We start from the raw sequence: 23,537 nt of genomic DNA, 5'->3' as shown, positions 1-23,537 counted from the left end.
AACTTTTATGTTCTGCTTCCCTTTTAAACATAAGTTCCCATTCCAAACCATGTCTTTGTCAATACCTAAAACTAAATGCTTTCAACAGTATCCAAATCACCTCTTGAATGCTTTGCTGCTTAGAAATTTCTTCCACTGGCCAGGCACAGTAGCTCACGCTTGTAATCCCAGCACTTTGGGAGGCCAAGGCAGGCAGATCACTTGAAGTCGGGAGTTCAAGACCAGACTGACCAACATGGAGAAACCCTGTCTCTACTAAAAAATACAAAAAAATTAGCCAGGCATGGTGGCACATGCCTGTAATCCCAGCTACTCAAGAGGCTGTGGCAGGAGAATTGCTTGAACCCGGGAGGCAGAAGTTGCAGTGAGCCAAGATCATGACATTGCACTCCAGCCTGGGAAACAACAGGGAAACTTCGTCTCAAAAAAAAAAAAAAAAAAAAAAAAAGAAATTTCTTCCACCAGATGCCCTAAACCATCTCTTTCAAGTTTAAAGTTCCACAAATCTCTGGAGAAGGGGCAAAATATCGCCAATCTCTTTGCTAAAGCATTACAAGTGTCACCTTTGCTCTAGTTCCGAACAAGTTCCTCATCTCCATCAGAGACCACCTCCACCTGGACTTCATTGTCCATACTATTATCAGTATTTTGGTCGAAGCCATTCAACCAGTCTCTAGCAAGTTTCAAACTTTCCTACATTTTCCTGTCATCTTCGGAGCCCTCTAAATTGTTCCAGCCTCTGCCTGTTACCTAGTTCCAAAGTCACTTCCACATTTTCAGGTATCTTTACAGTAGCACCCAACTCTTGGTACCAGTTTACTGTATTAGTCTGTTTGCACACTGCTAATAAAGACACACCTGAGACTGGGTAATTTATAAAGGAAAGAAGTTTAATGGAATCATAGTTCCACCTGGCTGAGAAGGCCTCATGATCATGCAGAAGGCAAAGGAGAAGCAAAGTCACATCGTTCATGGTGGCAAGCAAGAAGGCATGTGCAGTGGAACTCCCCTTTATAAAACCATCAGATCTTGTGAGACTTATTCACTATCACAAGAACTGCATGGGATAAACTCACCCCCATGATTCAATTACTTCCCACAGGGTCCCTCCCATGATGTGTGGGGATTATTACAATTCAAGGTGAGATTTGGGTGGGGACACAGAAACAAACCATATCAATACCTAGATGAATTTTAATGAGAATATAAAGGTATTTTACTCTCAATAAAAGACTGACCAACATATTATCATGGTAAGAACTCAATACCAGAACTGGTTTGAAACTTGTCTGAGCTGTCAGTGATATCTAGCTTTAGTAAACACAGAGCTAAAAGCCAACAAATCAGTGATAGTCCTTCTTTAAAATGAGTCATTTGGCAGATGCATGCCAATGAGCCAGCTTGTAAGGCTGACATCAACTTATTCTTGTCTTTCTCGCCTTGTGACTAAGAAAATCTCAAAATTAATGCTTTCCAAAAATGTAGTAAACAATTAGGAGTTGTTTTGCTTAATGAAATAATATGTGGTCAGACTAGATCCTCCTTACATAAGTGAAGACTGTAATTCAGCTTTTACTGCACATATTAAGTAATGATTTTACTTTCAATATTACTAATACCCACGTAACATGGACGGGCGAGAACTGAGTCAAGAAAGATCTGATAGGAACAGGGAGCTGGAAAATTCAGGTGTCAAAGACCTCTCCATTCTGATTTTGTAGCAAAGGCAAGAGTGGAAAACTCAATTTGGTACCGACACCTAAATAACTACACAGATGATCACATCAGATGATGAAGGTGGAGGTTAATAGAGCTAAATCATCTTTGCTGCAAAACACATGAAGTAACACAGCTTAGTGGTTAAAAGTCTAACCACAGAGTCAGTCAGGTGTGAGTGAGAGCTGATTCCTTGCTTACAAATGTTATCATCTTGCACCAATCATTTATGCTCTTAAGGATCCTCCTTTGGCCTCAGAATCTTGAAGTATAAGATGGGGATAATACTACATTTTTCAAGGGGATAGTAATCATAGTTGTGTAGCAGAGTTAGGCATTATTTTCTAAAATGCTACTCCCAGAGTTTATTTGTCTAGTAAGGGTCTCAAGCACTAGTATTCTGAAAGCTTCCTGGAAGATTCTAATGTGCAGGCCGTGTTGAAAAACAATGGGTTAGGAGAATTAAAATATATATGATTTAAGGGTGTTAAGAAGAATTTATTTTTATAGTCAATTCTTAATACTTGACAATTTTATTGTTTCTGTGGAAACAATAATAGTAGTATTAGTTATCAACATATTAGGCATTGGGATTATTGGTAGAGGTAGCTATAATTCCTGCTGCATGATTGCCTCAAGCCCTGCCTCTCTTCCTAGTATGTAGATGGGTTTCTCTATTTGAAAATTTAAGCCATAATAAATCTAAAAGTATGTGTTTCCTTCTCATCTAGATTTTAAATATTTAAATATTAAATATAATTTAAATAGATTTAAATTATAGAATATCGGAGATAATCCATTATCCCTTCTAATACCAGAAAAGCATAGATATACTTCTAAAAATATAAAGCAATAGATGAAAATCACAAATGAAAAGATATTACAATTGAAATAACTGTCAACAGAGATTTTTTAAACGAAATAAAAAAGTAGAAAAGATCTAATTTTAGTTCTCAACTAACTGCCTGTATGAAATTAGAATAGATATATTCTAAGTACAGGAATCATCCAAGTAGATAAAGATGACTATTGTCAAGTTAAAAATGGCCATGGAAATGGAGAAGAATAATTATATCATTGAGAAACTGGAGTCAGTGTAACACAAGTAAAATTGAGTAATTCTTCTGTAATTTATAATTCAGACTTAACAGTACAGTGAAAATAAAATGTGTAAAAAAGAAACAGACACAAATTCTATAATTATGCATAAGTTCCCTATGTTTATGCATTTCTTGGAAAGATTATATCCTAATTATATACAATTATGAATTTGCATGTATTAAATATGTATATATAATTATATATGTGTGTTATATATACACACACTCACATACATAAAATTGCCAACTACTGTGTTTTATTTCTCTAAAGAACTTTTCAGAATCTACAAGGAACTCAAAAACTCAATAAGAAAAAAAAAACCTCATTAAAAATCGGGCAAAGGACACAGACATTTACAAAAAAAGACACACAAGTGACCAACAAACATAAAAAATGCTCATAATCACTAATCAGAGAAATGAAAATTAAAATCACAAAGAGATATTTTATGCCAGTCAGCAATGGGTATTATTAAAATTAAAAAATAATAGATGTTGGCATGGATGTGGAGAAACACTGTTGGTGGGAATGTACATTATTACAACTTCTTTGGAGAATGGTATGGATATTTCACAAAGAACTATAAGTTGAATTACCATTTAACCTAAAAATTCCAGTACTGGGTATCTACCAAGAGAAAAAGAAATAATTTTTTCCAAAAGACACCTGCACTTATATGTTTATCACAGTACTATTCACAATAGCAAAGTCTTGAAATCAATCTAAATGTTCATCAATGGATGACTGGATTAAAAAATGTGGTATATAGACACCATGGGATACTATGCAGCCATAAAAAAAATAAAATCATGCCTTTTGCAGCAACAAAGATGTTACTGGAGGCATTATCCTAAGTGAAATAACTCAAGAACAGAATATAAAATAATGTTCTCACTCATAAGTGGGAGCTAAACAATAGATACACATGGACATAAAGATGGAAATAATAGACATTGGGGACTCCAAAAGCAGGGATGGTACAAGAGCTACTGAGGGTTGAAAAATTACCTATCAGGTACAATGTTCACTATTTGGATACTGGGTACCCAAAATGTTGTTTGTTTGTTTGTTTGTTTCTGGAAGCCCAGCTCTTACTATTATGTAATGTATCTATGTAAAACCCCTGCACATGTACCCTTGAATCTAAAGTAATAAAAAAGTTTTCATCTTTTCTGTTTTCCTAGTGCCCTTTGTATTTGTTATCAAATCTCAACAGACCAAATATTAAACATATCTTTTCTATTTTTTCTTTTTATATTGTTAATATGGACTTATTTTATATAAAAATGTATCAAGTTTGTCACCATATTAATAATTTGTTTGTTTTCATGGTATTTGCTTTCTTTTTCTTGTTAAAAGGAAAAATAAATCTCTGTCCCATAAAAATAAATAATACTCAGTGGTCCTTTCTAAAGTTTTGATGCAGGATATTTTCTTGACCACTTTGCAGTACATGGTTGCCACGTTTACTCTGCCTGTCATGCTCAACGTCTTGCAGGAGGGTGTGCATAGGTGAGCAAGTGTGGGAACCAGCCTGCCTCTTCAGTGTCGGCAGAAGCAAACTCAGGTCCACTGTACCCCAACCCTTGTGGGAGGGAGTGTGTAGGCAAATAAATGTGGGAACTAGCCAGCTGCTTTGGCACTGGCAGGAGCAAACTCTGTGAAGGCCAAGCAGCAGTGTCCAGGTGGCAGTGCCTGCGACCCCAAGGCCCCAGAGGGCGTTTTACAATGTTATCTTAGCTCCACTGCCCACAGACAGAAATGTATTATCAGCTCAGTGGGTCTTTGCCTCGTTACATGGGGTGACTGCTCTCTGCCAGTGAGGGCAAAGGGCCAGTGTAACAGTCTTTTTGGGTACTTGCACTTGCTGCGTCCCAAATTCTTGTCCAGTACCCAAGAAGAATGAGGTCATGCAGATGAATTGAACGATGGTGAATGTGGAGAATTTTACTGAGTAATGAAAGTGGCTCTCAGCACACAGGGTAGCTGGAAAGATGACAGGAAAGGCATGTCACTCTCCCCTAAAGTCAAGCTGCCTCTCTGCCTCTCTCCTCTGAAGTCAAGTAGCCTCTCTCCAATATCTGGCATCATCTCTGAAGCCAAGTCACCTCTCCCTGATGTCCAGCCTCTTCTTCTCCCCTGTACCAGCTGAGTCTGGGGTCTTTATAAGCACAAGATGCGGGGGCCAGGCAGGCTGTAGGTAGTTTTGGAAAAGGCAACATTAGATTAGTAAAAAGACATTAGTCAGAAAGAACCAATCACGAGATAGTGGGCAAACAGGTATAGAAGTTCTCACTTTGGGCTGCGGGTTTCAGGCTTTTTGGCTTGAAGGTGGGGCTTCACCAGGAACCTGCCCCTGTCTGCCTAGAATTTCTCTGCCTCCTGTCTCTATCAGTTTTACTTCTGTATTATATTCAAATTTTTATTTCATCTGGAATTATTTTCTGTGTATGGGTTAAGAGTAAAATTCAACTTCCTGTTATACTCCTGAACAATTACTGCTTATCTCAGCATCATTTATTACCATATAAAACTTTTCTCACTATCTCTGTGCCCCCATTTTAAAGCATGAATGTCTTTATATATGCTAAGCCAAAGTAAACTAATTTGGGTTTTGTACCATGGAATTTGTCATTTGTTTCTAAGCTAAAATTTTAATATTTTTAAAGTTTCAGGAATGCACCAGAGCAGGTCTCAGTTTGAAACTCTTAGTCCTTTGTGATATTCTGCTTCTTCAGCAATGTAATTTACATAAATACATACACACACACACACACACACACACAACCCTACAGACACACAGTCACATATACGTTTTTGTTTGCTAAATGATTGAATATATAGTATTGATCACTGTCTTTTAAAAATATATGCAAGAGTAATCACATAAATCTGTACGCAATATTAATTTTTGTTCAGAATGCAAACAGAAGTAGTAGAAACAAGAGAAAAAAATAGTAACTATAACCAACATAGATGTTTGCTTTTCTGGAATGTAAAGTAAATTATGGACTTCAACAAATCTGTGCTTTCGCTAGATATAGTCACATTCTTAAGGTTTTTCTAATGTTCCAAAATACCTGACTGTGGTCCTCATATTTTTATTATATAAAAACTACTGTAGCTCTACCCAGCATATCAAAATTTCATGAAGGAGGTAATAAGGAATAAACACAGAACAAAAAGTCATATGACAGCAAAATCAGCTCATTATTAAGTGCTCTACCAGAATACAAGCATTATGTTGCCTATATGTATGCAATAAGACCATTCTTAAGCATAAGGGGAAAAGGTCATTGTTGGATAGTTGGACACAACACATTTGCAAGCAAACAGGATTATCTAAGACAGAAAATGGAAATTATTCTATGTCATAAGCCCTACACACATTTTTGTGTGACTAGTGGAATATTCAGATCACCTGTACTATAAAATTTAATGAGTAATCTTAAACACAGATGACAAATTATATTTTGATACTTTAAGATGGACCTAAATGACAATTATGTTCATACTGCAAATGAAAAAAGAACAAATTGAAAATCTCAGAATACCAAAATAAGACAAATTGGGTAAAATTTTTAAATTCTTATGAAAACATGATAGCTGTGCATATTTATGAAGTACATGCATGTGATATTTTGATACAAGCACATGATGTGTAAAGATCAAATTAGGGTAAAGAAAGGTTGAAACTTTTACAAATAAGGAAAGAGAAAAATTCAAACAACGACAATGAGAGAAATGAACTTCGAAGCTTGTAAACACCATTTGACATTTTCAAAGTTAATTACTTTTGTAAAACTAAATTTAACATAAATTGTCAAAATAATAGATTGTAAATTTACTAAAGATAATGATTTTCTGTTTTCCTAGCAATATCCTACTTTTCTTTATTTTCTGTTAAGGTAAAACTATCACTTTCATTTAGATTGGACACCTGTATAATATATTAAAAGAATTTATAGTGACAAACACCATTTATCAAGTGATAGCTTTGTGAGTATATTGAAATATGTAAAAAGTAATATCTTTTGATACTGTTGACAGCAGCTTATTTTGTATGTGTTTCAATTGAATGCTCACAAAATTCCTGTCATGTTTATCTGAAGTGAAAAGATGAGACCAACTGGCAATTACAGAGAATTGTAGTTTAAAATAATAGACTTTTAATCACTTAAACAGACCTATTTTTGGCAATTACATAGATAAATATGGATTAACAAAGTAAAACTAAAAAGTTTGTAAAAGCATATAACTAAAATGAAAATAATATCTGAATATCATCTAACAGGGGCCCCCAAATCCTGGGCCATGGATGGGTATCAGTCTGTGCCCTGTTAGAACAGGGCCACACAGCAGGTGGTGAGCTGTGGGTGAGTAAGCATTACCACCCAGGCACTAATGGCTGATGATTTGAGATGGAACAGTTTCATCCTGCAACCATCCCACCTCCCTCCATTCCCATCCGTAGAAAAATTGTCTTCCACGAAACCAGTACCTTATGCCAAAATGGTTGGGACCACTGATCTAAATTACATAATTGTTGTAATAAATGGAAAAAAACCTAAATGGCTAGACAGTGTTGTTAATATTATTTTTACTTGATAAATCATACTTGAATACATTGATGGGTACAATGTGGTGCTGTGATATATGTATATAAGGTGAAATAATTAAATCAAGTAAATTAATATATTTATAACTTTACTTACTCATAATTTTTTGTGGTGGTGAGACATTTGAAACTTACCTTCTTAGCAATTTTGAAATACACAATACATTGTTACTGACTATAGTTACCCTGCTGTGGAATAAATCTCAAAAACTTATTTTTCCTATCTACTGAAAAATTGTACCCTTTGATCAACGAGTCTTTACCCTCCTTTTATTCCCCTCAGTCCATATAACCCTCATTCTACTCTAAGTTCTACTCTTTTAGATTATACAAGTAGGTGAGATCATGTGGCTTTTATTTTTCCATGTCTGGCTTATTTTACTTAGCACAATAATGACCAGACAATTTAAAATATATATTTGTATTTGGTTAGTGTGGGTCTGGAGAATCCCTAGGTTTCAATAAAGTATTTTAGAAGCTGGAGTTTGGTGGGAAAATGTCTTCAGTATTCTAAGAACAAGCACTTCAAACTAAAACTCAATGTCCTCAATCAAATGTTAACTATTTCAAACTAAAATTTAATTCCTCAATCAAATGTTAAGACCAGAAATATATGTATGTGTGTGTATGCGTTTGTCTATTCAAACATGAAAAGAGTCTCAAATTTTCCCTTCCATTAACTTTTAAACATTTTCTTAGATAGTTTGAAACATTTTCTTAGTTTATACATATAAAAAATACAAAATACTTGTATATCTATATATGCATGTAGTCTACACCATTATATTTGTTCCCTATTTATTTATTCTCCAAATCCATCATATAGTTCCATACTTACATACACACAAATACACCTACATATATAATTATATATGCATATATATACACACACACGTATATAAACACACACACACATATATAAGGAATTTAAAGTTTTCATACTCTGAACTTCATACCTTGCAATTTTAACTACATATTACATTGTATGTTTAGAAAATAATGACAATGAAATGTTGATTTCTTATCTTCTTTTCATAACATATTAAAGAAAATATTAACTCTTTAGATCTAGGTTGATTTAACTCTGAATTTACTAATTTGATTAATGTATCTTATAGGTTTTATGCTAAATTTAGCTTTCCGTGTTTTATATCTTTTTAAACATGATCAAATTAGCTATTTACATATTTATTTTAATTCTGGTTTTGTTTCTGATTACTTTTTTTTTAAAAAAAATCAGGCTTGGTAATTAGGTTATATAGCAAAATATTTTCCATAAATAAAAGGTCCTTTCAAAGTTTTGAGATCAATGTGTTATATGCAGATGGTAGGATATTTATTAAAATATTGTATTGGCAATGAAGTAATAAGACAAACATTGCCAGTATTTTCTCAACCTGCTCTGAATAAATCTGGTTAAACATATGCCATATGCCTTTACATAAAAAACAAACATAAAAATGGGTGCAATTAGTTGTCATGTGCTAAATATTAATAAAATTTCTAAAATGCTCCCCATAAATAAAGCAAATATCTCTAAAGAATATATATTTAATCATTTGCGATCAAGATGCTTTCCAGTGACCCTGAAATTTTCTTCTTTATTTTAAAAATTTTTTTGAGAAAGAGTTTTGCTCTGTCACCCACATGGAATAGTGGCGAGATCTCAGCTCACTGCAACTTCAGCCTCGTGGGTTGAAGCGATTCTCCTGCCACAGCCTCACAAATAGGTGGGACTATAAGCACGCAACACCGTACCCAGCTAAGTTTTTGTATTTTTAGTAGAGACAAGTTATGCCATTTTGCTCAGGCTGGTCTCAGCCTCCTGGGCTCGGGTGATCTGCCCACTTCGGCCATCTAAACTGCTGGGATTAAGGTGTGAGCCACTATGCCTGGCCCAAATATTTTTCAATTTAAAGAAGGAATTCTTTTAATTTTTATCAAAAGTATATAGATAAACACATGTATGTTTCTCTGCCTTTCTCTTTCTTTGTATATCTATATATCTATCTGAGATTTATAGGAATATAAGTTTTTATGTGTATATATAAAACAATGATTTACATATATGGATATAGAGAGAGAAAGATGATGTTAGGACATTTCATCATTTATGGAATACAATGTAATTCTACTACGAAGAATTGTAAAAAAAATTACATTCATTCCAAGTTATTTATTAATAGAATTGATATAACTTATCTATCTATCTGCTTTTTATTGAGAAAATTTTCATATCTATACAAAGGACAAAAAAGCATAGGATTTATGATAAAAACTTTCCTACTATAGTAAAAATTCAAAATAATTCATGGATATTTCAACTAATTAAAAAGGCAATCATTTTTTAAGAAACATTTTCCAAAAAATTTACTTTTATACTAATTATTATTCATCAAACTTTTATATATATTTTGTTTTATTCCCCCACGTTTGCTTTATTTGAATTTTTTTGTTTCATTAAGGATGAACATCTGCTTATGAAATTGTTTTGGCTAATCTTTTATTTAGAATTGTATTTAGTATTTTAATTAATAAATTGTGCTATGCAAAATTAAGAAAACTACAGTAATTTCAAAAATATAATTGTTTTGTTTAGGATTACATAATTTGTATTAGAACAAGAGAGAGAACTGACCTTTTATAAAACCACAGTTGGGCTTGTTATGAAAGAAACAAGCTGTTCTGTCTGAAAGAAACAAAAGAAAACCCAAAACAAACAAATAAGAATTCTGTGTTTATTATTCCATAATTGTTTACGTTTCTTACTAATATAAAATTGAGCCTTTTAACATTTCATGTTATAACATCCTATTGCTATTTTACAAGAAAATACATCTTTTGTATTCTATTTAATATTTTATATAAATTTTCTTACTAACTGTAAAAGGATTAAATTTTATTTTCTTGTCAAAAATTAAATGATGAATTGTTATCTCTCTTTTATTTTATTTTACATAGGTATAACATAGAAAATTTACTCATTTGGCTGGGCGCAGTGGCTCACACCTGTAATCCCAGCACTTTGGGCGGCCAAGGCGGGCAGATCACGAGGTCAGGAGATCAAGACCATCCTGGCTAACACGGTGAAACCCCATCTCTACTAAAAATACAAAAAATTAGCCGGGCGTGGTGGCGGGCGCCTGTAGTCCCAGCTACTCAGGAGGCTGAGGCAGGAGAATGGCGTGAACCCAGGAGGCGGAGCTTGCAGTGAGCCGAGATCGTGCCACTGCACTGCACTCCAGCCTGGACGACAGAGCCAGACTCTGTCTCAAAAAAAAAAAAAAAAAAAATTACTCATTTATTTTTATGCAAAAAGTACAACTAAAAACAGTCAACATTTTATATCCTTACATTCAATGAAATTCAACTTTTTCTGACATCTAATTTTTTTAACATTTTAAATAAAGCATAAAATACATAGGGAAGTTGGACACATCACACACATACAACTTGATGAATATTCACAAAATGAATGCATCTATTTAAACTCCACTCTCATCAGAAAACGGAACTTTAAGAACACTTTAGAAGCCCTCCTTGTGCTCCCATCTAACATTTTCTCTTCCTCAAAGTTAACTATTATTTTGATTTTTGTTATCATAAAGTACTTTTTTTATTTTTGAAGTTTATACACATAGAATTATGCAGTATGACACCTTTACTTTCTGCCTGCATTTGCTCAATATTATATTTGTGATATTCATCTCTGTGGTTGGATAAGCTGTTCTTTCTTTTCATTGACATAATATGGTATTTTATTAAATGAATCTACCACCACTTACTTAAAAAGTTTATGAATTATTGGTGTCATTATTGGTTTTCATTGTTCCCAGTTTGGGGCTAATATTAAAAATATGATGTGAACATTCTTATCCATGTATTTGGGTGAACTTATGATTACATTTCTGTGTATTATTCATCTTGGGGTGGCACTGGTGATTCACAGAATATTTTTACGTTCAATACTTAAATCCTGCCAATTGCTTTCCAATGTAGTTGTATAAATTTACAATATTACCAGCAATGAGTAAAATTTTCAATAGCTTCACAACATTGCAAACCCTGGGTGTTCTCTCCCTTTTACTTTTTAGTAAATGCTAGTATTCTATGAAGATGTGTTATTGTGGAAACTAATTTTATGTTCTGCATGACAAATAAGGCTGAACACTTCGTCGCTATATTGGTCACCTAGAAATTGCTCTTTTTGAAATTGCCAATTCAAGATTTTGCCCATTTAAAAAAAATCAGGTTGTCTCTTTTCATTGATTTGTAAAAGTTATTTATATCCTCACTATATGCCAGTTCAATGAAAATAAATATTACAATGGTCTTTTCCTATCCAATGGCTTATTCTTAAATTCTCTTTTGAAGAGCCTATTAATAAAAATATTCTGAAGACTCCATTAATAAAATATTATATTTCAATCACTATTTAGTACATTTCATTTCCTTTTAAGAAATATTTGCTTACCCCCAAGCTAATGAATGTGTTCTACATGTTATTGCCTAGAAATTTTAATGTTTATGCTTACACTCAAATCTAAAACACAGCTGGAATACAATTTTAAGTAGCATTTGAGGTGGGGTGCTGAATTATTTTCCTACATGCTTCTCCCAACCTGACAGAATTCACCCCCATAAATCTGTGTCATGCAGGAGAAATGAAGGCATGCTACCTGAAGATTAGTTGATGCCAAATTTGTAGAATATATTTCCTTCCCCAATTCCCCAATCGTCATGTTTTTTACTTGCTTTATAATATTTTTATAGACCCCATTTATTTTCTTATTGGTCTCTATTTACTTATTTATTAAAAGTAAAAGTATCTCAAAAGGGAGAAAACACCTATGGGGCTCTATATGTTTATATCTATAAATATTAGGAAGAACAATCAAAAGAAAGTCGTTCTTCTAAATTCTCTTTTTATGCTGTGTAGATCCCCATAGTAGTTGCCTCCACTTTGAAACACTCCTATTTTTCAAAAAAAATGAGTAGAGATTTATAGATTAATAGGGAGCCTATGAAAAATATTGTGAATAGAGAAAGTTTAAAAATATGGACAATTTGGAGAGATATAAAGTTTACTGACCTTTAAAGTTTAAAGTTAACTGACCTCCAGGAAGCTGGTCTTTCTTTATCTTACACGATAAATTTAAAGTTAACCAACCTCTAGGAAGCTTGTCTGTCTTTATCCTACATGACATACATTTAGTGGGGCAGACTCTCAGTTTGGGAGAGACCTGCCATTGTCGGTTTTTTCCTTACCAAATAGTTAATTAAGCAGACAGTACATAGAGTTCTATAAATCCACCCCTGTCCAGAACACACACACACACACACAGATTTCCCTTTATTATTAACATATTCTGTTGATGAGGTACATTTCTTCCTATTGATGAACCGATACTGACACATTATTATTAACCACAGTGTAAACTTTATATCATGCATCCCTCTCCATGTTGGACAGTTCTATGGGTCTTGTGTTGTATAGTTCCATGGACATAATGACATGTATTCATAATTACAAGTATTGCATACAGAATACTTCCACCTATTCATCCCTTCCCTCTGTACCACCTAATCCGAGACAACCACTGATCTTCATACCCTCCATAGATCTGCCTTTTCCAGAATATTATATAGTTAGAATCATACAGAGTGTGACCTTTTTAGATTGGCAATTTTGACTATGCAAAATGCATTTTAGGTTCTTCAATGTTTTCATGTGACTTTGCAGCTCATTTATATTTCTTTATGTGTTAAGGTTTATTTTCCCCGTATATGTAAACATATTTATAAAAGTCTAAATAGAATAAAATCAAAAAGTAGATGTCAATATTGTTCCATTTCGGTGGTGGTTTAAAAGTGAATTTTTTTCTAACTAAGGTGAACTTTAAATGCTACACAACCATTTCAAAGTTTCAGTGGCGTTTAGTGTGTTTACACTGTTTGTGCATTCACCATCTCTCTCTAGTTTTCAAACATTTTCATCTCAGAAAAACACCTCCTGTTCATTAAATAAGTCCTCATCCTTCCCAACACAAACCCATCAAACTCACACACACACAAATTCTCTGGAAACCACTAATTTGCTGTTTATCTCTATGGATTTGCCTATTTTGGATATTTAATATAAACATAATTATACCATATGCGACCTTTAATATCTGCCTTCATTCACTTATTGTAATGTTTGAGGCTCATTCATGTTGTGACGTGTGTCAGTATTTCATCCCTTTCTATGGCTGCATACTCTTTTATTTTACGTATATGTCAAATTGGTTTGTCAATTCATTCACAGATATTTGGTTGATTCTATCTTTTGGCTATTATAAATAAAGTTGCTGTAAAAATTTGTGTACATGTTTCTGTGTGGATTTATGTTTTCATATCTCCTGAGTATATGCCTAAGTGGGAAATTGTGGGGTGATTTGTGAATCTAAGTTTCACTTTTTGAGGAACTACCAAAGTGTTTCCACAACAGCTGTAGAATTTTACCTACCCATGTGCAATGTGCAAGGGTTTTGACATCCTTGCTGTATGTAACTTATTATTATTATTATTAAATATAGTGTTTATGAAGTTTCTTGGAATTTAGATATGAGTTTCCTTAATGAGCAATAACACTGAAGATCTCATGTGTTTGTTATATAATATCTTGTTGTGTGCTTTTGTTCATATTCTTCGGAGAAATGTCCATTCAAATCCTTTGTCCGTTTTAAAAAATTGAGTTGTTTGTCTTTGGTTGTTGAGTTTTAAGAGTTCTTTATACATTTTAGATACTGAACCTTTATTAAATATATGATTCACATATATCTTCTCTAATTCTGAAAGTTGTGATATCATTTCCATGATGATGTCTTTTGAGAGAAAAATACTTTTTATTAAAAAATGTTTACAAAATCCAATGTATCTACTTTTCCTTTTGTTGCTATTGCTTTTGATAACAAATCTAATAATCCCTTCTAAAACCCTAGGTAAGAAAGATTTAAGACTAATGTCTTGCAATAATTTCATAGTTCTATCTATTCTACTTAAATCACTAATGTACTTTGACTTTGTTGTTCTTTGTGTTTAGAATCAGGAAGGAATTGCATGCGACTGTCCAGTTTTCTAAGCATCATTTGTTGAAAAACACATTCTTTTCCCATTAGATGGTCTTGGCACTCTTCTAAAAAATCAGTTGGTCACAGATGTTTGAATTTATTCCTGGACTCTCAACTCTATTCCATTGTTCTATATGTCTATTATAATCATCCCAATACCACACCGTATTAATTATTGTAGCATTGTAGTAAGTTCTGAGATAAATAAATCTGAGTCCTCCAAATTTGCTTATCTTTTTCAGGAAAAAAATTGTTCACTTTTGCAGAAATGAAAAAACTGATCCCCAAATTCATAGTTCTAGAAATTGACATTTGCTCCCAGGAACGACTCAAGAGAGAAAAAACTAACATGGAACAGCAATAAGATGAAATTTCAAGAAAATAATATCAAAATGAATATAAATGTGTAAAAATATCCAAATATAATGCAAAATTTAGTTGTGGAAATAAAATACACATTAAAAAATTAGACACTATAAAAATTAAATATTTACTCACTTAGAAATCAGTTTCTTGTGTTGTGCATTACTTTGAGCAGATCGGATACATGTAGGCATCTTCCTGAAGAATATCTTGTAGCATTGTACTGTGTGAAAATTTGGAATGAAATCTCCCAGATGTGTTTTTTCTTCATAAAATTGTATTTTGCCAATATAGTTAAGAAATATTTTCATCAGACAATTAATTCTAAGTTAATAATCTTTGTTTATTTGTTTCTTTCTTGAGTTACTTTAAACACATCAATTTTTTGTTTTCCACCATACATACATTTAGCAGACTTTAAGGCATTTTTGTCATTTGTTTCTGTAATTTGATTACTATGTGCCTGTGGAAAATTTCCCTTTTGTTTATTCTATGTGGGGTTTATTAAGCCACTTGGTTATGTGGTTTTAAAGTTATCAGCTGTAAAATTTTGAGGCATATTATGCTTCAGATATTGTTTTGCATTTTCCCTCCTATCGTCCTTTATCTGGGACTCTAAGTACATGGTTTTGTGGATTGAATTTCAGCCTCCAAAACATGTTTTCCTGGAACTTCCAATATTACCTTGTTTGGAATAAAGATATTTGAAAATGTAATTAAGGATCTCAAGATGAGATCATATTAAATGTAGGTTATTCCCTAAAACCAATTAGCAGTGTCCTTAGAAGAGGGGAGAAGACAGAGAGACACACAGAGGCGGGGTGGCATGTGAAGACAGAGACGGAGATTGGAGTGATGCATCTACAAGCCAAGGGACACCAAGAATTGCCAGCAGTCTCCAGAACCTAGGAGAAAGGAATCAAGTGAATCTTCCCTCAGAGACTTCAGAGGAAACCAACCTTGCCAACATCTTGATTTCAGATTTTCTAATTCCAGAACTATATGAGAATACAATTCTGCTGTTTTAGGCCATCAAATTTGTGGTAATTTTTAATGGCAATCTTAGACCAAAGCAGAAGATACATAAAAGTTTCTCAAGTAGCCGAAATTCTGCTCATTTTTTGTCTTCTTTTATTCTATGCTTCTATCTTCCAGTTTCTATTGTCATGTACTATGGTTTGGTTATGATTTGTTTGCCCTACCGAATCTCAAGTTGACATTGGATCCCCAGTGTTGGAGGTGAGGCCTGGTGAAAGGTGCTTGGGTGGTAGAGGCAAATCCCTCAAGTGGCTTGGTGCCGTTCTCACAGGAGTGAATGAGTTCTCACTCTTATCTCCCCAAAGAATTGGTTGTTGAAAGCGTCCAGCACCTCCTACACCCTCTCTCTTGCTTTCTTTCTTACCATGTGATTTCTGTACATGCTGGTTTCTCTTTGCCTGCTGCCATGACTGGAAGCAGCCTGAAGCCCTGACTAGAAGCAGACGCCAGCACCATGCTTCTTGTGCAACCTGCAGAACCATGAACCAAATAAATCTCTTTCCATTACAAATTACCAAGCATCACATATCTCTTTATTAGCAACACAGAGTAAGATATTATATATTTAAGTTCATTTTCCCCTTCTGCAGTGTATTCTCTGCTACTAATACTATCCAAGGAATTTTTCATTTAGGAGTTTTTTTTTTTTTTTTGGTGGTTGTTTGTTTTTTGGACAGAGTCTCGCCAGGCTGGAGTACAGTACGACCTCCACCTCCCGGGTTCAAGTGATTCTCCTGCCTCAGCCTCCCGAGTAGCTGGGACTGTAGGTGCGAGCAACCACACTCAGCAAATTTTTGTATTTTTGGTAGAGACAGGGTTTCACCATGTTGGCCAGGATGGTCTCGATATCTTGACCTCGTGATCCACCCGCCTCGGGCTCCCAAAGTGCTGGGATTACAGGCGTGAGCCACTGTGCTCAGCCTAGGAGATATTTTTAACTTCAAAATGTTCCATTTGGTTCTTTCTACATTTTTTACCTTTCCTCATTATGTTATTTTTTCATTCAATATCTCACTGAGTTGAAATACACGTTCTTATGTTTTTGCATACTGAATTCATTATACCAGTCATTACTTAGTTTATTTCTATTGATCACTGGTTTGGAATTACACATCCCTGTGTCTACCATGTATAATAAATTTTGGTTGGATGCTGTGCATTATAAATTTTATGTTGATAAGACTGGATTTTGTTATACTCCTTTAGTGTTTGTTAGATGTCCTTACTAACTGCTAAATTTTTTGAAGATTAGCTTAAACCTTTCGACGATTCTGTAAAAGTCTTATTAAGGTGGGTTGTGTACCCCTTATTCACAGGTTAGTTTACAACAATTATTACTACTACTATCACCACAACCACTACTACTACTACTGCTGTTTCTCCTGAATGCCCCAGACACCATGAGGAATTTGACTCTGGTTGGTCAAAAGGAACTTATGAGGTTACAAGTACCTGGTTTCATGAGCGGTCATCCTATGTAATCATGGCTTTATATTCCTCAAAAGACTTAAAGTGATCATTATGGAGGTTTCTTGGTAAGTTTCCTGAAAAGATCCATTCACAATCACACTCTGTCTGCAAATGTCATTTCCACCTCTTCAAACTTGTATAACTCAATTGAGAAACATGTTGTGCTCTGCTTGAGTTACTCGTCATGCTTGGGTGCCTCATCATGGTCCCAAAAAAGCCTCTAGGCAAAAAGCCAGGGTCATTATAGAGCTCACTTCATTTGTTTCCCTTCACTTAGTGACAATAAACCTGTAGTGCCTATAGTCCAATGTCTGAAAGCAGCTGCCTCATATATTTTGTCCAATTGTCTCATTGTTTATAATGGAAGAAAAGTATTGTCCTACTTACTCTATCAATATGAAAAGTAATAATTCCTTAAAATTATATAATAAGCACATTAAATCATTACATAATATTTTACAAATTTTAGTGATAGTCTCTTACATATAGTGAAGGTAATATCATTTACTTAATATTTTTTCAAATTACTATACATACACAGTACTAACAAGACCATCATATTTTAAATCCCCTTTTTACTCTCCCATCATGTGCTAGGTATTCTCTTGTTCTTGTAGATTACCACCCATGGCATTGTAGACCTGCAAGTTGTGGTTGGCTCTCTTGACATACCTGAACATATTGCTGTGCATTTAGGTAGGGAGCATTATCTTTTAAAAACTCTCATTTGCACATTCTTATTCACATGGGTAGATGTGAGAAGGCGAGTTAATATTATAGGAGTTTGTGAAAAATACTGTACTGTTTCTTAATTCTTAGCACAACTTTCTAAATCCCCATTTAATTTTTGGTCAGTTTTCTAAGTTTGATTTCTTATATATTATTTTTCCCAATACATCTAAATGCATTCGCATTAAATAAATGGCAAACAGAGAGTAATTCTTTAGTATCTCTTATTTTTCAACTTCTCCTTTTAATCACTACACCCTAGAGGAGGGAGTATATTACAGTGCTAAGAATATGGTCTCTGAATTGATTCTGACTAGATTCAGACATGAACTCTTCACTTCTTGGCTACAAGACCTGTATAATCAGAGAGTTAATTGAACACTCTTGTGCTGAGTTTCCTAAGCTCTGGATTGAAATTATTTACCACATAAAATTGTTTATTAGGACTGAATAAGAAAGGGTTTCCTAAAGCACTTTACAGAGTGAATGATCCACAAGGTGAAATAAGCAAAGTTAGCTACCATTATATTAATTATGAATAGAGTTTGGTAATTTCTACTCCAGTCCATATAAGTACATTTAACTCAAGACACGGCATTTGATCTCTGATTATACTGGTTATTTCTAGCAAATATAAATAGGTGATTATAGGCAAGAAACAAAAGGAGACTTTGAAATTAAAAAAATACAGATGTTTCTCAAATTATGTTCCCATATAAACCAATCACAAGTTGAAAATAGATTTAATACATCTAACCTACTGAACATCAGAAATTTGCCTAGTCTACCTCAAACATGCTCAAAACACTCACCGTAACCTACAATTGGGCAAAATTATCTAACTCAAAGCCTATTTTAAATGAAGCATTGAATATCTCATATAATTTATCAAATACTGTACTGGAGACAAAAAACAGAATAGTTGTAAGAGTACTCAAAGCAGAGTTTCTACTGAATTTGCGTCAGTCTGTAAAAATATAAATAAAATGATATTAGGAAAATGATATTAGTAAATAAGATTTTGAATTCTAAATTTTATGTTCATTAAAATAAATAGCTAAAATGTAAACAAAAATAGTGTTTATTCCTTGTGACACTCTGAAGGAATTACTGTTGTAAAGTACTTATAACAATACAATTGTTCAAATATATTTATAGGTATCCACAATGATTAAATTAGGGGTCAATTCATTATTTATAGAATTATTTCAAAAATTATTTTATTAATTATTTAAAAAATAATTTCCCAATGTTGTATGTTCACATAAACAACCCAAGGATATACAAATACACACATATATACATGTACAAAACATACTTATCTGTAACTTTAACAGATGAGTCTGATAGCCTCAGTGTTTTTATATTTATTTACAAAATAATCAAATACGAAGATTCACACATCTTTGCCACTATCTTAAATGGGTTTCATATATGTAACAATACTGTTATCCTAAGCAAATGAGAATTCTAAGTTCAATAGGTCATTTAATGCCCTTGCTCTTCATAAAAACCATAATAAAGTGAACAATTTTAATTATTCATCACTATGCCTAAGTATGTAGTGAAACAGGCCCTTAGGACTTTGTTCTGATACTGCAAAATGATTCCAATTAGAATAGAAGTTCAATTACAAGAAAAATCAAGAATAAAATTTGAATTCCCATAATGTTTAGCATTATTTTATTAAAAATGTTTAAACATTAAAAACTTGTATAATGACAATAAGATAGTTCAATTGTATCTAATAAATTACTAATATTCTTAGTATACTAGATTATAAAACAATAATTTCCTTATAAATCATTATGCCCAGCTGAAAATTCTTTCAAAACTATAATTCAAAGAGAGAGAAAAAACAATATTGAGAGACTAAAAATTATATCATGCCCATACATTTTTAATAATAATCTGTTGCTTTATCTTGTCTTTTTAGTAAACCAAAATACAATGTGATTATTTAAAAATAATTTATGATATTTCAGAAAGAAATACATTGTTATTTATTATCAAATGACAAATCAAGAAATATTATTACCCTTTGATCTCTGGCAAATTTGATATCATATACTGAGTTGGACCTATAATATTGTCTTTTTACCTACGGAATAGCTTATAAATATACATTGATTATTGTCCAAGAGATTACCATTTTTACTATTATCTTTACAACTAGTTATCTCCTCAATGGTTTCTGTTAACATGTTATTAATATCAAGCAAATAATAGCTTAATAAGTAAAGAGCATGGCAAATAATATGAAAAATATACTATTTTATCACTTAGAAGGAACTTTATAATTTTTATTGAAATAAAATGTTTTGCATATGAGAGAGAACATGTGAGTATTTGTTACATGAATATAATGTGTAATGATCAGGTCAGGGTATTTGTGGTATCCATCACCTTGAGTATTTGTCATTTCTGTTTGTTAGTATTATTCCAAGTTCTCTCTTTTAGCTACATTGAAATATACAATACATCATTTCTAGCTACAGTCACCCTACTCTTCTACCTAATATCAGGGCTTATTTGTTGTATGTAACTATATGTTTTTATCCACAAACCAAGCTCTCTTTATACCCTCCTCCTACCCACACATCCTTCTATGACTCTGGTAGCTATCATTTTATTCTGTCTCCATGCAATCAGGGTTTTTAACTTCCACATATAACTGAGAACATGCAGTGTCTGTCCTTCTGTGCCTGGCTTATTTCACTTAATGTAATGACCTCGAATTCCACTGATGTTGCTGCAAATGCCATAAGTTCATTCTTTTTTTTTTTAATTGCCAAGTAGTATTACAGTGTGTATATATACCACATTTTCTTTCATTAAGATATCAGTTGGCACTTAGGTTGATACCATCTTTGCTATTGTAAATAGCATTGTGATAAAAATGCAAGTGAAATTATCTATTTGATATATAGATTTCTTTTTCTTTGGAAAAATATTCAGTAGAGGGATTGAAGGATCATCTGGTAGTTGTACTTACAAATTTTGAGAAATCTCCATATTGCTTCCCACAGGGAAGTTCCACAAACAACGTTCTGTTTTTTTCTCCCCATCATCCCTAGCATTTGTTATTTTGTTGTTGTTGTTGTTTTATCAATTGCCATTCTATCCAGGATAAGATGATATGCCATTGTGGTTTTGATATGCATTTCCCTGGTGCTTAATGATGCTGAACATTTTTTCAAATACTTCTTGGCCATTTATCTGTCTTATTTTGAAAAATATCTATTCATGCTCTTAGTCCAAAAAAATATGATTATTTTTGTTGTTGTGTAATTGTTGATTTCTTGTATATTATGGAGATTAGTCCTATGTTGGATAAATAGCATGCAAACATTTTCTCTCATTAAACAGGTTGTCTCTTCACTCTGTTGATTTTTTCCTTTGCTACATAGAAGTTTTTTAGTTTAATATAATCACACTAGTCTATTTTTGTTATAATTGTTTGTGCTTCTGAGGTCTGAGCCACGACATATTTGCCTAGACCAGTGTCTTGAATTATTTTCCCTATGTTTTTTTTTCTAGAAGTTTTATAGTTTGGGGTCTTACATTTCAGTCTTTAATTCATCTTTAGTTGATTTCTGTTTATGGAGAGAGATAGGTGTCCAATTTCATTCTTCTGTATATGAATAAACAATTTTCCTGGCACTATTTATTGAAGAGGCTGTCCTTTCCTTAGTTTGGCACCTTATTCTAAATAAGTAGACTGTAAATACATAGATTTATTTCTGGAATCTCTATTCTGTTCCATTGGTTTATGTGTCTGTTTTTATACCAACACTGTGCTGTTTTGGTTACTATACCCTTGTAATGTATTTTGAAGTCAGGTGGTGGGATGCCGCTAGCTCTATTCATTTCTTTCTTTCTCTCTCTCTTTTTTTTTTTTTTTTTTTTTTTTGTGACGGAGTCCCGCTCTGTCACCAGGCTGGAGTGCAGTGGCATGCTCTCAGCTCACTGCAACCTCTATCTCCTGGGTTCAAGCAATTCTCCTGCCTCAGCCTCCTGAGTAGCTAAGACTACAGGCACGTGCCACCATGCCTAGCTAATTATTTTGTATTTTTAGTAGAGACTGGGTTTCACCATGTTGGCCAGGATGGTCTTGATCTCCTGACCTTGTGATCTGCCCGCTTTGATCTCCCAAAGTGCTGGGATTACAGGTGTGAGCCACCGCGCCTGGGCTTCCAACTTTATTTCTTTTGCTTTGGATTGCTTTGGCTATTTGCACTCTTTTTAGGTTTCATGTAAATTTTCGTACTGTTTTCTTCTAATTCTGAGAAAAGATGCCATTGGTATTTTCATAGAGATTGCATTAAATGTGTAGATGATTGTTTTGTATAAAATGGCTATTTTAATGATATTAATTCTTTCAATTTATGAGGATGGGGCATATTCCCATTTGTTTGTGTCCTCTTTAATTTATTTCATCAGTGGTTTGTTATTGTAAAAGGGATTGCCTTCTTGATTTCTTTCTCAGCTAGCTCATTATTGGTGTATAGAAACACCAGCTGTCCCCTGGATGTGCCTAAGAATGATTTGCTATTTCTAATAAAAAGGTATCAAATTCACATATATTTTTTATAGCTAATACCTTCACACTGAAAAATGAATAAAGAGACTATGTTTATATAAAGAAATAATAATAGAAGCAATGGAGCTGTTGACATGGGTCAGAACTAGTTAAAATTTTATTCATGGCAGAGGATATAATTTGTTGCAAACAGACTTCAAAGTAGTTAAGGTTTTTTTTTTTCTAAATTTAAAATCAGGACTACTACTAAATAATAAAGGTTTTTGAAAGTGATATCTTCATTGTATTCATTTAATTTTCTTGTAATTGTATACCTCTAAATTTTTCAACTTTCTTACATTTGGAAAAAAACAAAAGTAATTAATATTTAGTAAAAACTTATCTATACTTTACTAAACAATATCCCCAGAATATTTAATTCTTAAAATAAGTCCTACAAGCTAGTAAATTTAGGTGAACTGCAACATTGAAATGAATCAGTACACTGAATATAAATAGCTACATATTTAATAATTTTATGTTTGTTTATCTTAAATTACCACACATTCTATATCTATATAGAAATCTCTAAAATGAAATAATTTTATTTCTTAGACTGTCACTAATATCAGTGCAAATGCATGACTTCTGTTAAAAATGCAATGGAATTAATTTTGATAGATTATTTTTATATCTGTATATATTTGTCTTGTTTGGAGGAGGCAAACACTTTACTTTAGGAAATATAGACATTTGTTCAATAATATGACAGATATTTATGAGTTCCTTTTATACCAGATTTTATGTCGACTGAAATACAAGATGATAATATAGACTTTGTCTTTAAGACACTTATACTAAACAAGAA

Source organism: Pongo abelii, chromosome 14 (assembly GCF_028885655.2).
Source record: "Pongo abelii isolate AG06213 chromosome 14, NHGRI_mPonAbe1-v2.0_pri, whole genome shotgun sequence".
In the NCBI taxonomy this organism is placed as follows: Eukaryota; Metazoa; Chordata; class Mammalia; order Primates; family Hominidae; genus Pongo; species Pongo abelii.
This window is presented reverse-complemented; position numbering follows the sequence as displayed.